This window comes from Mustelus asterias, unplaced genomic scaffold, assembly GCF_964213995.1.
Source record: "Mustelus asterias unplaced genomic scaffold, sMusAst1.hap1.1 HAP1_SCAFFOLD_983, whole genome shotgun sequence".
NCBI lineage: Eukaryota > Metazoa > Chordata > Chondrichthyes > Carcharhiniformes > Triakidae > Mustelus > Mustelus asterias.
The window spans coordinates 24,691-36,812 of NW_027590929.1; the positions used below are offsets into that span (position 1 = coordinate 24,691).

The window sequence follows — 12,122 nt, forward strand, 5'->3', positions numbered from 1 at the left end:
ATTATACAGGGCCTTGGTGAGGCCACTCCTGGAGTATTGTGTGCAGTTTGGGTCTCCTTTTCTGAGGAAGGATGTTCTTGCTCTGGAGGGAGTTGCAGCGAAGGTTTCCCAGGCTGATCCCGGGGATGGTGGGACTGATGTACGAGGAGAGATTGACCAGGTTAGGATTGTTTTCGCTGGAGTTCAGACAAATGAGGGGGGATCTCACGGAGACTTATCAAATTCTAACAGGACTGGACAGGGGAGATGCAGGAAGGATGTTCCCGATGGTGGGGGGAGTCCAGAACCAGGGGATTGGGGGCGGGGTTTGGGGATTGGGGGCGGGGTTTGGGGATTGGGGGCGGGGTTTAGGGTTTGGGGGCGGGGTTAGGGGATTGGGGCGGGGTTTGGGGGCGGGGTTTGGGGATTGGGGGCGGGGTTTGGGGATTGGGGGCGGGGTTTGGTAACGGGACTGGACAGGGTAGATGCAGGGAGGATGTTCCCGATGGTGGGGGGAGTCCAGAACGAGGGGATTGGGGGCGGGGTTTGGGGATTGGGGGCGGGGTTTGGGGATTGGGGGCGGGGTTTGGGGATTGGGGGCGGGGTTTGGGGATTGGGGCGGGGTTTGGGGATTGGGGCGGGGTTTGGGGATTGGGGGCGGGGTTTGGGGATTGGGGGCGGGGTTTGGGGGCGGGGTTTGGGGATTGGGGGTGGGGTTTGGGGATTGGGGGCTGGGTTTGGGGATTGGGGGCAGGGTTTGGGGATTGGGGTTTGGGGATTGGGGGCGGGGTTTGGGGATTGGGGGCGGGGTTTGGGCATTGGGGGCGGGGTTTGGGCATTGGGGGCGGGGTTTGGGGGTTGGGGGCGGGGTTTGGGGATTGGGGCGGGGATTGGGGGCGGGGTTTGGGGGCGGGGTTTGGGGATTGGGGGCGGGGTTTGGGGATTGGGGGCGGGGTTTGGGGATTGGGGGCGGGGTTTGGGGGCGGTGTTTGGTGACGGGACTAGACAGGGTAGATGCAGGGAGGATGTTCCCGATGGTGGGGGGGAGTCCAGAACCAGGGGATTGGGGGCGGGGTTTGGGGATTGGGGCGGGGTTTGGGGATTGGGGGCGGGGTTTGGGGGCGGGGTTTGGGGTTTGGGGGTGGGGTTTGGGGATTGGGGGCTGGGTTTGGGGATTGGGGGCGGGGTTTGGGGATTGGGGATTGGGGTTGGGGATTGGGGCGGGATTTGGGGATTGGGGGCGGGGTTTGGGGATTGGGGGCGGGGTTTGGGGATTGGGGGCGGGGTTTGGGGATTGTGGGCGGGGTTTGGGGATTGGGGGTGGGGTTTGGGATTGGGGGCGGGGTTTGGTAACGGGACTGGACAGGGTGGATGCAGGGAGGATGTTCCCGATGGTGGGGGAAGTCCAGAACCAGGGGATTGGGGGTGGGGTTTGGGGATTGGGGGCGGGGTTTGGTAACGGGACGAGACAGGGTAGATGCAGGGAGGATGTTCCCGATGGTGGGGGGAGTCCAGAACCAGGGGATTGGGGGTGGGGTTTGGGGATTGGGGGTGTGGTTTGGGGATTGGGGGTGGGGTTTGGGGATTGGGGGCGGGGTTTGGGGATTGGGGGCGGGGTTTGGGGATTGGGGGCGGGGTTTGGGGATTGGGGGCGGGGTTTGGGGATTGGGGGCGGGGTTTGGGGATTGGGGGCGGGGTTTGGTAACGGGACGAGACAGGGTAGATGCAGGGAGGATGTTCCCGATGGTGGGGGGGGAGTCCAGAACCAGGGGATTGGGGGCGGGGTTTGGGGGTGGGGTTTGGGGATTGGGGGCGGGGTTTGGGGATCGGGGGCGGGGTTTGGTAACGGGACTGGACAGGGTAGATGCAGGGAGGATGTTCCCGATGGTGGGGGGGAGTCCAGAACCAGGGGATTGGGGGTGGGGTTTGGGGATTGGGGGCGGGGTTTGGGGATTGGGGGCGGGGTTTGGGGATTGGGGGCGGGGTTTGGGGATTGGGGGCGGGGTTTGGGGATTGGGGGCGGGGTTTGGTAACGGGACTGGACAGGGTAGATGCAGGGAGGATGTTCCCGATGGTGGGGGGAGTCCAGAACCAGGGGTTTGGGGGCGGGGTTTGGGGATTGGGGGCGGGGTTTGGGGATTGGGGGCGGGGTTTGGTAACGGGACGAGACAGGGTAGATGCAGGGAGGATGTTCCCGATGGTGGGGGGATTCCAGAACCAGGGGATTGGGGGCGGGGTTTGGGTATTGGGGGCGGGGTTTGGGGATTGGGGGCGGGGTTTGGTAACGGGACGAGACAGGGTAGATGCAGGGAGGATGTTCCCGATGGTGGGGGGAGTCCAGAACCAGGGGTTTGGGGGCGGGGTTTGGGGATTGGGGGCGGGGTTTGGGGATTGGGGGCGGGGTTTGGGGATTGGGGGCGGGGTTTGGGGATTGGGGGCGGGGTTTGGGGATTGGGGGCGGGGTTTGGGGATTGGGGGCGGGGTTTGGGGATTGGGGGCGGGGTTTGGTAACGGGACTGGACAGGGTAGATGCAGGGAGGATGTTCCCGATGGTGGGGGGAGTCCAGAACCAGGGGATTGGGGGCGGGGTTTGGGGATTGGGGGCGGGGTTTGGGGATTGGGGGCGGGGTTTGGTAACGGGACGAGACAGGGTCGATGCAGGGAGGATGTTCCCGATGGTGGGGGGAGTCCAGAACCAGGGGGTCACAGTCTGAGGATTGGGGGTAGACCATTTAGGACGGAGATGAGGAGACATTTCTTCACCCAGAGAGCGGTGAGTCTGTGGAATTCATTCCCACAGGAAGTAGTTGATGCCAAAACATTGAATGTATTCGAGAGGCGGCTGGATAGGGCACTGGGGGGCGAACGGGGTCAAATGTTATGGGGGGAAAGCAGGATTAGGCTATTGAGTTGGATGATCAGCCGTGATGGTGATGAGTGGGGGAGCAGGCTCGAAGGGCCGATGGAATACAATGTGGGAAAGTGTGAGGTTTCGCACTTTGGGAGGAGGAATGGAGGCATGGACTATTTCCTAAATGGGGAAATGCTTCGGAAATCAGAAACACAAAGGGACTTGGGAGTCATTGTTGAAGATTCTCTTCAGGTTAACGTGCAGGTTCAGTCGGCAGTTAGGAAGGCAAATGCAATGTTAGCATTCATGTCGAGAGGGCTAGAATACAAGAGCAGGGATGGACTTCTGAGGCTGTATAAGGCTCTGGTCAGACCCCATTTGGAGTATTGTGAGCAGTTTTGGGCCCCGTATCTAAGGAAGGATGTGCTGGCCCTTGGAAAGGGTCCAGAGGAGGTTCACAAGAATGATCCCTGGAATGAAGAGCTTGTCGTATGAGGAACGGTTGAGGACTCTGGGTCTGTACTCGTTGGGAGTTTAGAAGGATGAAGTTATTGAAACTTACAGGATACTGCGAGTCCTGGATAGAGTGGACGTGGAGAGGATGTTTCCACTGGTTGGAAAAACTAGACATGATGTGGAGATGCCGGCGTTGGACTGGGGTAAGCACAGTAAGAAGTCTCACAACACCAGGTTAAAGTCCAACAAGTTTATTTGGTAGCAAATACCATAAGCTTTCGGAGCAGAGCTCCTTCGTCAGATGGAGTGGATATCTGTTCTCAAACAGGACACAGACACAGAAATCAAATTACAGAATACTGATAAGAATGCAAACTAGAACCAGAGGGCACAACCTCAGGCTAAAGGGACGATCCTTTAAAACAGAGATGAGGAGGAATTTCTTCAGCCAGAGAGTGGTGAATCTGTGGAACTGTTTGCCGCAGAAGGCTGTGGAGGCCGGGTCATTGAGTGTCTTTAAGACAGAGATAGATAGGTTCTTGATTAATATGGGGATCAGGGGTTATGGGGAAAAGGCAGGAGAACGGGGATGAGAAAAATATCAGCCATGATTGAATGGCGGAGCAGACTCGATGGGCCGAGTGGCCTTATTCTGCTCCTATCTTCTCTGAAAGCTCGTGATTCCAAATAAACCTGTTGGGCTGTAACCTGGTGTTGAGAGACTTCTTACTGTGTTGCTCTGTGTCTGAGTCTCCCCCCCTGTACCAAACTGCAGGAAAGGATGTCCCGAGGCATGGTACATTGGGGAAACTATGCAGACGCTACGACAACGGATGAATGAACACCGCTCGACAATCACCAGGCAAGACTGTTCTCTTCCTGTTTGGGGAGCACTTCCGCGGTCATGGGCATTCGGCCTCTGATCTCCGGGTAAGCGTTCTCCAAGGCGGCCTTCACGACAGCGCAGAGTCGCTGAGCAGAGACTGATAGCAAGTTCCGCACACATGAGGACGGCCTAAACCGGGATCTTGGGTTCATGTCACACTATCTGTAACCCCCACAGCTTGCCTGGACCTGCAGAGTCTCACTGGCTGTCCTGTCTGGAGACAATACACATCTTTTTAGCCTGTCTTGATGCTCCCTCCACTCACATTGTTTGTATCTTAAAGACTTGGTTAGAAATCATAGAAACCCTACAGTACAGAAAGAGGCCATTCGGCCCATCGAGTCTGCACCGACCACAATCCCACCCAGGCCCTACCCCCATGTCCCTACATATTTTACCCATTAATCCCTCTAACCTACACATTGCACGACACTAAGGGGCAATTTTTAGCATGGCCAATCAACCTAACCCGCACATCTTTGGACTGTGGGAGGAAACCGGAGCACCCGGAGGAAACCCACGCAGACACGGGGAGGATGTGCAAACTCCACACAGACAGTGACCCAAGCCAGGAATCGAACCCAGGTCCCTGGAGCTGTGAAGCAGCAGTGCTAACCACTGTGCTACCGTGCGGCTGTAAAGACTCACATTCCAACCATTATTCATGTAAATTGAGTCTGTGTCTTTATAAACTCTGTTTGTGAACAGAATTCCCACTCACCTGAAGAAGGGGCTTGGGGCTCTGAAAGCTTGTGTGGCTTTTGCTACCAAATAAACCTGTTGGACTTTAACCTGGTGTTGTTAAACTTCTTACCAAAGGCAGAGAGCATGAAGGCTGCAGAGCTGTCAATCAAAGGGAGCTGTCAATCAAAGGGAGCTGTCAATCAAAGGGAGCTGTCAATCAAAGGGAGCTGTCAATCACGCGCCGCCAGAGCCCGCCCCCGCCACGCTCTGATTGGTTGGAGGACCGTGCGGCCGCTGGGTCCTCCGGGCGCCGCCCCTCTTTGGCTGCCGATTGGTGGCCGGTGACGTCGATCAGCCCGTGAGGGGGGGGGGCGTGGTCAGCCCCGCCCCCTCCCCGGGCCGGTCACGTGTCCCGCTCAGGCCGGGCCTACCTGCCGAGGAGAAGCCGAGTCCGCTTCGCCGCCGCTCGACCGAAGGAGGAGGAGGGGGGAAGAGGACAGAACCGGCAGGTTGGTGATTGACATCTTCCGTTTCTCCCCCCCCGACCCTCCAAACCCAGCCGCTCTGTGAGGGAAATCCTCACCCCTTTTCCGCCGTCCGTTTATCCCCGCTCGCGACCGTTATTCGGTGGAGGGAGGGAGGGGGGGGGAGGGGGGAGGAAAGGAGCTCGTTGCGCAAGCGCATTGGGTAGGGATAGGCAGGGCGGCGATCGGGGCATGCGCAGTCATCCTCGGCGGCGTTGAGGCGGCCCCCCCCCCCCTTTCTCCCCGAGCATGCGCACTGGCAGCTGGCCTCGCAGCTGCTGCGCTCTGAGCATGCGTAAAGGGAGGGGGGCGCGGGGCGGCTTGTCCGCGAGCAGCGCGCTCTGAGCATGCGTAAGGGGAGGGGAGGCAAGGGCAGTTGGTCCACGAGCAGCGCGCTCTGAGCATGCGCGCCGCGGCTTGTGCTCATCCAAACGCTAGTTGATTGTGAGAGCTTACGTCATCCGCGTTGGGGGAGTGGCGCAGTGGGTTAACACTGCTGCCTCGCAGCGCCAGGGACCGGGGTTCGATTCCCGGCTCAGCGCAGTGGGTTAACACTGCTGCCTCGCAGCGCCAGGGACTGGGGTTCGATTCCCGGCTCAGCGCAGTGGGTTAACACTGCTGCCTCGCAGCGCCAGGGACCCGGGTTCGATTCCCGGCTCGGCGCAGTGGGTTAACACTGCTGCCTCGCAGCGCCAGGGACCCGGGTTCGATTCCCGGCTCAGCGCAGTGGGTTAACACTGCTGCCTCGCAGCGCCGGGGACTGGGGTTCGATTCCCGGCTCAGCGCAGTGGGTTAACACTGCTGCCTCGCAGCGCCGGGGACCCGGGTTCGATTCCCGGCTCAGCGCAGTGGGTTAACACTGCTGCCTCGCAGCGCCAGGGACCCGGGTTCGATTCCCGGCTCAGCGCAGTGGGTTAACACTGCTGCCTCGCAGCGCCAGGGACTGGGGTTCGATTCCCGGCTCAGCGCAGTGGGTTAACACTGCTGCCTCGCAGCGCCGGGGACCCGGGTTCGATTCCCGGCTCGGCGCAGTGGGTTAACACTGCTGCCTCGCAGCGCCAGGGACCCGGGTTCGATTCCCGGCTCAGCGCAGTGGGTTAACACTGCTGCCTCGCAGCGCCGGGGACCCGGGTTCGATTCCCGGCTCGGCGCAGTGGGTTAACACTGCTGCCTCGCAGCGCCAGGGACTGGGGTTCGATTCCCGGCTCAGCGCAGTGGGTTAACACTGCTGCCTCGCAGCGCCGGGGACCCGGGTTCGATTCCCGGCTCAGCGCAGTGGGTTAACACTGCTGCCTCGCAGCGCCGGGGACCCGGGTTCGATTCCCGGCTCAGCGCAGTGGGTTAACACTGCTGCCTCGGAGCGCCGGGGACTGGGGTTCGATTCCCGGCTCAGCGCAGTGGGTTAACACTGCTGCCTCGCAGCGCCGGGGACCCGGGTTCGATTCCCGGCTCAGCGCAGTGGGTTAACACTGCTGCCTCGCAGCGCCGGGGACCCGGGTTCGATTCCCGGCTCAGCGCAGTGGGTTAACACTGCTGCCTCGGAGCGCCGGGGACTGGGGTTCGATTCCCGGCTCAGCGCAGTGGGTTAACACTGCTGCCTCGCAGCGCCGGGGACCCAGGTTCGATTCCCGGCTCAGCGCAGTGGGTTAACACTGCTGCATCGCAGCGCCGGGGACCCGGGTTCGATTCCCGGCTCAGCGCAGTGGGTTAACACTGCTGCCTCGCAGCGCCAGGGACTGGGGTTCGATTCCCGGCTCAGCGCAGTGGGTTAACACTGCTGCCTCGCAGCGCCAGGGACTGGGGTTCGATTCCCGGCTCAGCGCAGTGGGTTAACACTGCTGCCTCGCAGCGCCAGGGACCCGGGTTCGATTCCCGGCTCAGCGCAGTGGGTTAACACTGCTGCCTCGCAGCGCCGGGGACCCGGGTTCGATTCCCGGCTCAGCGCAGTGGGTTAACACTGCTGCCTCGCAGCGCCAGGGACCCGGGTTCGATTCCCGGCTCAGCGCAGTGGGTTAACACTGCTGCCTCGCAGCGCCAGGGACTGGGGTTCGATTCCCGGCTCAGCGCAGTGGGTTAACACTGCTGCCTCGGAGCGCCGGGGACCCGGGTTCGATTCCCGGCTCAGCGCAGTGGGTTAACACTGCTGCCTCGGAGCGCCGGGGACCCGGGTTCGATTCCCGGCTCAGCGCAGTGGGTTAACACTGCTGCCTCGCAGCGCCAGGGACTGGGGTTCGATTCCCGGCTCGGCGCAGTGGGTTAACACTGCTGCCTCGCAGCGCCAGGGACTGGGGTTCGATTCCCGGCTCAGCGCAGTGGGTTAACACTGCTGCCTCGCAGCGCCGGGGACCCGGGTTCGATTCCCGGCTCGGCGCAGTGGGTTAACACTGCTGCCTCGGAGCGCCGGGGACTGGGGTTCGATTCCCGGCTCAGCGCAGTGGGTTAACACTGCTGCCTTGCAGCGCCGGGGACCCGGGTTCGATTCCCGGCTCAGCGCAGTGGGTTAACACTGCTGCCTCGCAGCGCCAGGGACTGGGGTTCGATTCCCGGCTCAGCGCAGTGGGTTAACACTGCTGCCTCGCAGCGCCGGGGACCCGGGTTCGATTCCCGGCTCGGCACAGTGGGTTAACACTGCTGCCTCGCAGCGCCGGGGACTGGGGTTCGATTCCCGGCTCAGCGCAGTGGGTTAACACTGCTGCCTCGCAGCGCCAGGGACTGGGGTTCGATTCCCGGCTCAGCGCAGTGGGTTAACACTGCTGCCTCGCAGCGCCGGGGACCCGGGTTCGATTCCCGGCTCAGCGCAGTGGGTTAACACTGCTGCCTCGCAGCGCCAGGGACTGGGGTTCGATTCCCGGCTCAGCGCAGTGGGTTAACACTGCTGCCTCGCAGCGCCAGGGACTGGGGTTCGATTCCCAGCTCGGCACAGTGGGTTAACACTGCTGCCTCGCAGCGCCAGGGACTGGGGTTCGATTCCCGGCTCAGCGCAGTGGGTTAACACTGCTGCCTCGCAGCGCCGGGGACCCGGGTTCGATTCCCGGCTCAGCGCAGTGGGTTAACACTGCTGCATCGCAGCGCCGGGGACCCGGGTTCGATTCCCGGCTCAGCGCAGTGGGTTAACACTGCTGCCTCGCAGCGCCGGGGACCCGGGTTCGATTCCCGGCTCGGCACAGTGGGTTATTAGCACTGCTGCCTCGCAGCGCCAGGGACTGGGGTTCGATTCCCGGCTCAGCGCAGTGGGTTAACACTGCTGCCTCGCAGCGCCAGGGACTGGGGTTCGATTCCCGGCTCAGTGGGTTATTAACACTGTTGCCTCTCAGCGCCGGGGACCCGGGTTCGATTCCCAGCTCGGCACAGTGGGTTATTAGCACTGCTGCCCTCACAGTGCCAGGGTCCCGGGTTCGATTCCCAGCTCGGGTCACTGTCTGTGTGGAGTTTGCACATTCTCCCCGTGTCTGCGTGGGTTTCCTCCGGGTGCTCCGGTTTCCTCCCACAGTCCAAAGATGTGCGGGTTAGGTTGATTGGCCAGGTTAAAAATTGCCCCTTAGAGTCCTGGGATGTGTAGGTTAGAGGGATTAGCGGGTAAAATATGTGGGGGTAGGGCCTGGGTGGGATTGTGGTCGGTGCGGACTCGATGGGCCGAATGGCCTCCTGTAGGGTTTCTATGAATTCTATGACCGGGGTTCGATTCCTGGCTCAGCGCACGGTGGAGCAGTGGGTTAACACTGCTGTTATCACAGCGATTCCTGGCTTGGGTCACTGTCTGTGCGGAGTCTGCACCTCACATTCCAACTGTGCTAACACTCTCTCCTTTCCTTCTCTATGAACGGTATGCTTTGTATAGCGCGCAAGAGACAATGCTTTTCATCGCATGTGACAATAATGAATCAAATCACGATAGGATGTCTTTTCCCCAGTGTCGGGGGATTGAAAACTGGAGGGCGGAGGTTTAAGGTGAGAGGGGAAAGGGAACCAGAGGGACAACGTCTTCGCCCAGAGGGTGGTGCGTGCACGGAATGAGCTGCCAGAGAAAGTGGTTGAGGCGGGTACAACAGCAACATTTAAAAAGTACATGGATGGGAAAGGGTTGGAGGATATGGACCAAATGCGGACAATTGAGACTAGCTGGGAGGACAGCATGGACCGGTTGGGCCGAAGGGCCTGTTTCCATGCTTTTTAAAGAACGGTGAGAGGACAAGAAGAAGTTAAAAGCAAAGTTCCCAGGACGGGAAAGGGACAGAGGAGGAGAGTTTTTTTCATCATGTCGAGGTCACGCAAACCAGCCTCCCATCCATTGACTCTGTCTACACTTCCCGCTGCCTCGGGGAAAAGCAGCCGGCATAATTAAGGACCCCCCCACGCACCCCGGACATTCTCTCTTCCACCTTCTTCCGTCGGGAAAAAGATACAAAAGTCTGAGGTCATGTACCGACCGACTCAAGAACAGCTTCTTCCCTGCTGCTGTCAGACTTTTGAATGGACCTACCTCACATTAAGTTGATCTTTCTCTACACCCTAGCTGTGACTGTAACACTACATTCTGCACCCTCTCCTTTCCTTCTCTATGAATGGTATGCTTTGTATAACGCGCAAGAAACAATACTTTTCACTGTATGTTAACACATGTGACAATAATAAATCAAATCAAAAAGGGCGTTTGGCCCATCGAGTCTGCACCGACCACAATCCCACCCAGGCCCGATTCCCGTGACCCCACATATTTACCCCAGCTAATCCCCCCTGACACTAAGGGTCAATTTTAGCACGGCCAATCCACCGAACCTGCACATCTTTCAGACAGTGGGAGGAAACCGGAGCACCCGGAGGAAACCCACGCAGACACGGGGAGAACGTGCAGACTCCGCACAGACAGTGACCCAAGCCGGGAATCGAACCCGGGTCCCTGGCGCTGTGAGGCAGCAGCGCGAACCATTGTGCCACCCGCGCCTGCGTGGGTTTCCTCCCACAGTCCGAAAGACGTGCAGGTTAGGGTGCATTGGCCGTGTTAAATTCTCCCTGGGTGTAACCCGAACAGGCGCCGGAGTGTGGCGACTAGGGGATTTTCACAGTAACTTCATTGCAGTGTTAATGTAAGCCTATACACACACATGCACACAGCAAAAACAGAAAAAATGCTGGAAAATCTCAGCAGGTCTGACAGCATCTGTGGAGACAGAATAGAGCCAACGTTTCGAGTCTAGAAGACCCTTCATCAGGGCGGCTGTGACAAAGGGTCATCGAGACTTGAAAGGCTGGCTGTATTCTCTCCCCACAGAGATGCTGTCAGACCTGCTGAGATTTTCCAGCATTTTTTCTGTTTTTGTTTCAGATTCCAGCATCCGCAGTATTTTCCGTTTATCTGAAATGTGAGTAACTCACCTCCTGACTCCCCCAAAGCCTGTCCACCATCTACAAAGACATAAGTCAGGAGTGCGATGGAATACTCTCCACTTGCCTGGATGAGTGCGGCTCTCCAACAACAATCTCCACTTGCCTGGATGAGTGCGGCTCTCCAACAACAATCTCCACTTGCCTGGATGAGTGCGCCTCTCCAACAACAATCTCCACTTGCCTGGATGAGTGCGGCTCTCCAACAACAATCTCCACTTGCCTGGATGAGTGCGCCTCTCCAACAACAATCTCCACTTGCCTGGATGAGTGTGCCTCTCCAACAACAATCTCCACTTGCCTGGATGAGTGCGCCTCTCCAACAACAATCTCCACTTGCCTGGATGAGTGCGCCTCTCCAACAACAATCTCCACTTGCCTGGATGAGTGCGCCTCTCCAACAACAATCTCCACTTGCCTGGATGAGTGCGGCTCCAACAACAATCTCCACTTGCCTGGATGAGTGCGCCTCTCCAACAACAATCTCCACTTGCCTGGATGAGTGCGGCTCCAACAACAATCTCCACTTGCCTGGATGAGTGCGGCTCCAACAACAATCTCCACTTGCCTGGATGAGTGCGCCTCTCCAACAACAATCTCCACTTGCCTGGATGAGTGCGCCTCTCCAACAACAATCTCCACTTGCCTGGATGAGTGCGCCTCTCCAACAACAATCTCCACTTGCCTGGATGAGTGCGCCTCTCCAACAACAATTTCCACTTGCCTGGATGAGTGCGCCTCTCCAACAACAATCTCCACTTGCCTGGATGAGTGCGCGTCTCCAACAACAATCTCCACTTGCCTGGATGAGTGCGCCTCTCCAACAACAATCTCCACTTGCCTGGATGAGTGCGCCTCTCCAACAACAATCTCCACTTGCCTGGATAAGTGCAGCTCCCAACAACAATCTCCACTTGCCTGGATGAGTGCGCCTCTCCAACAACAATCTCCACTTGCCTGGATGAGTGCGCCTCTCCAACAACAATCTCCACTTGCCTGGATGAGTGCGCCTCTCCAACAACAATCTCCACTTGCCTGGATAAGTGCGCCTCTCCAACAACAATCTCCACTTGCCTGGATGAGTGCGGCTCCCAACAACAATCTCCACTTGCCTGGATGAGTGCGCCTCTCCAACAACAATCTCCACTTGCCTGGATGAGTGTGGCTCCCAACAACAATCTCCACTTGCCTGGATGAGTGCGGCTCCAACAACAATCTCCACTTGCCTGGATGAGTGCGCCTCTCCAACAACAATCTCCACTTGCCTGGATGAGTGCAACTCCCAACAACAATCTCCACTTGCCTGGATGAGTGCGGCTCTCCCACAACAATCCCCACTTGCCTGGATGAGTGCGACTCC

General features: G+C 59.1%; 1 protein-coding gene across 2 annotated transcripts in view; it reads left to right on the plus strand.

Moving 5' to 3' along the window:
* Window positions 1-5,015: 5,015 nt before the first annotated feature.
* The window catches only part of LOC144487701 (uncharacterized), a 36,751-nt gene continuing 29,644 nt past the window's right edge, over window positions 5,016-12,122 (plus strand). Inside the window, exon 1 of one of the 2 annotated variants that reach the window (XM_078205784.1) lies at window positions 5,016-5,365. The gene's annotated coding sequence lies outside the window, so the exon portion shown is untranslated. The remainder of the gene's footprint in view (window positions 5,366-12,122) is intronic. The other variant, XM_078205783.1, reaches the window with a different exon arrangement.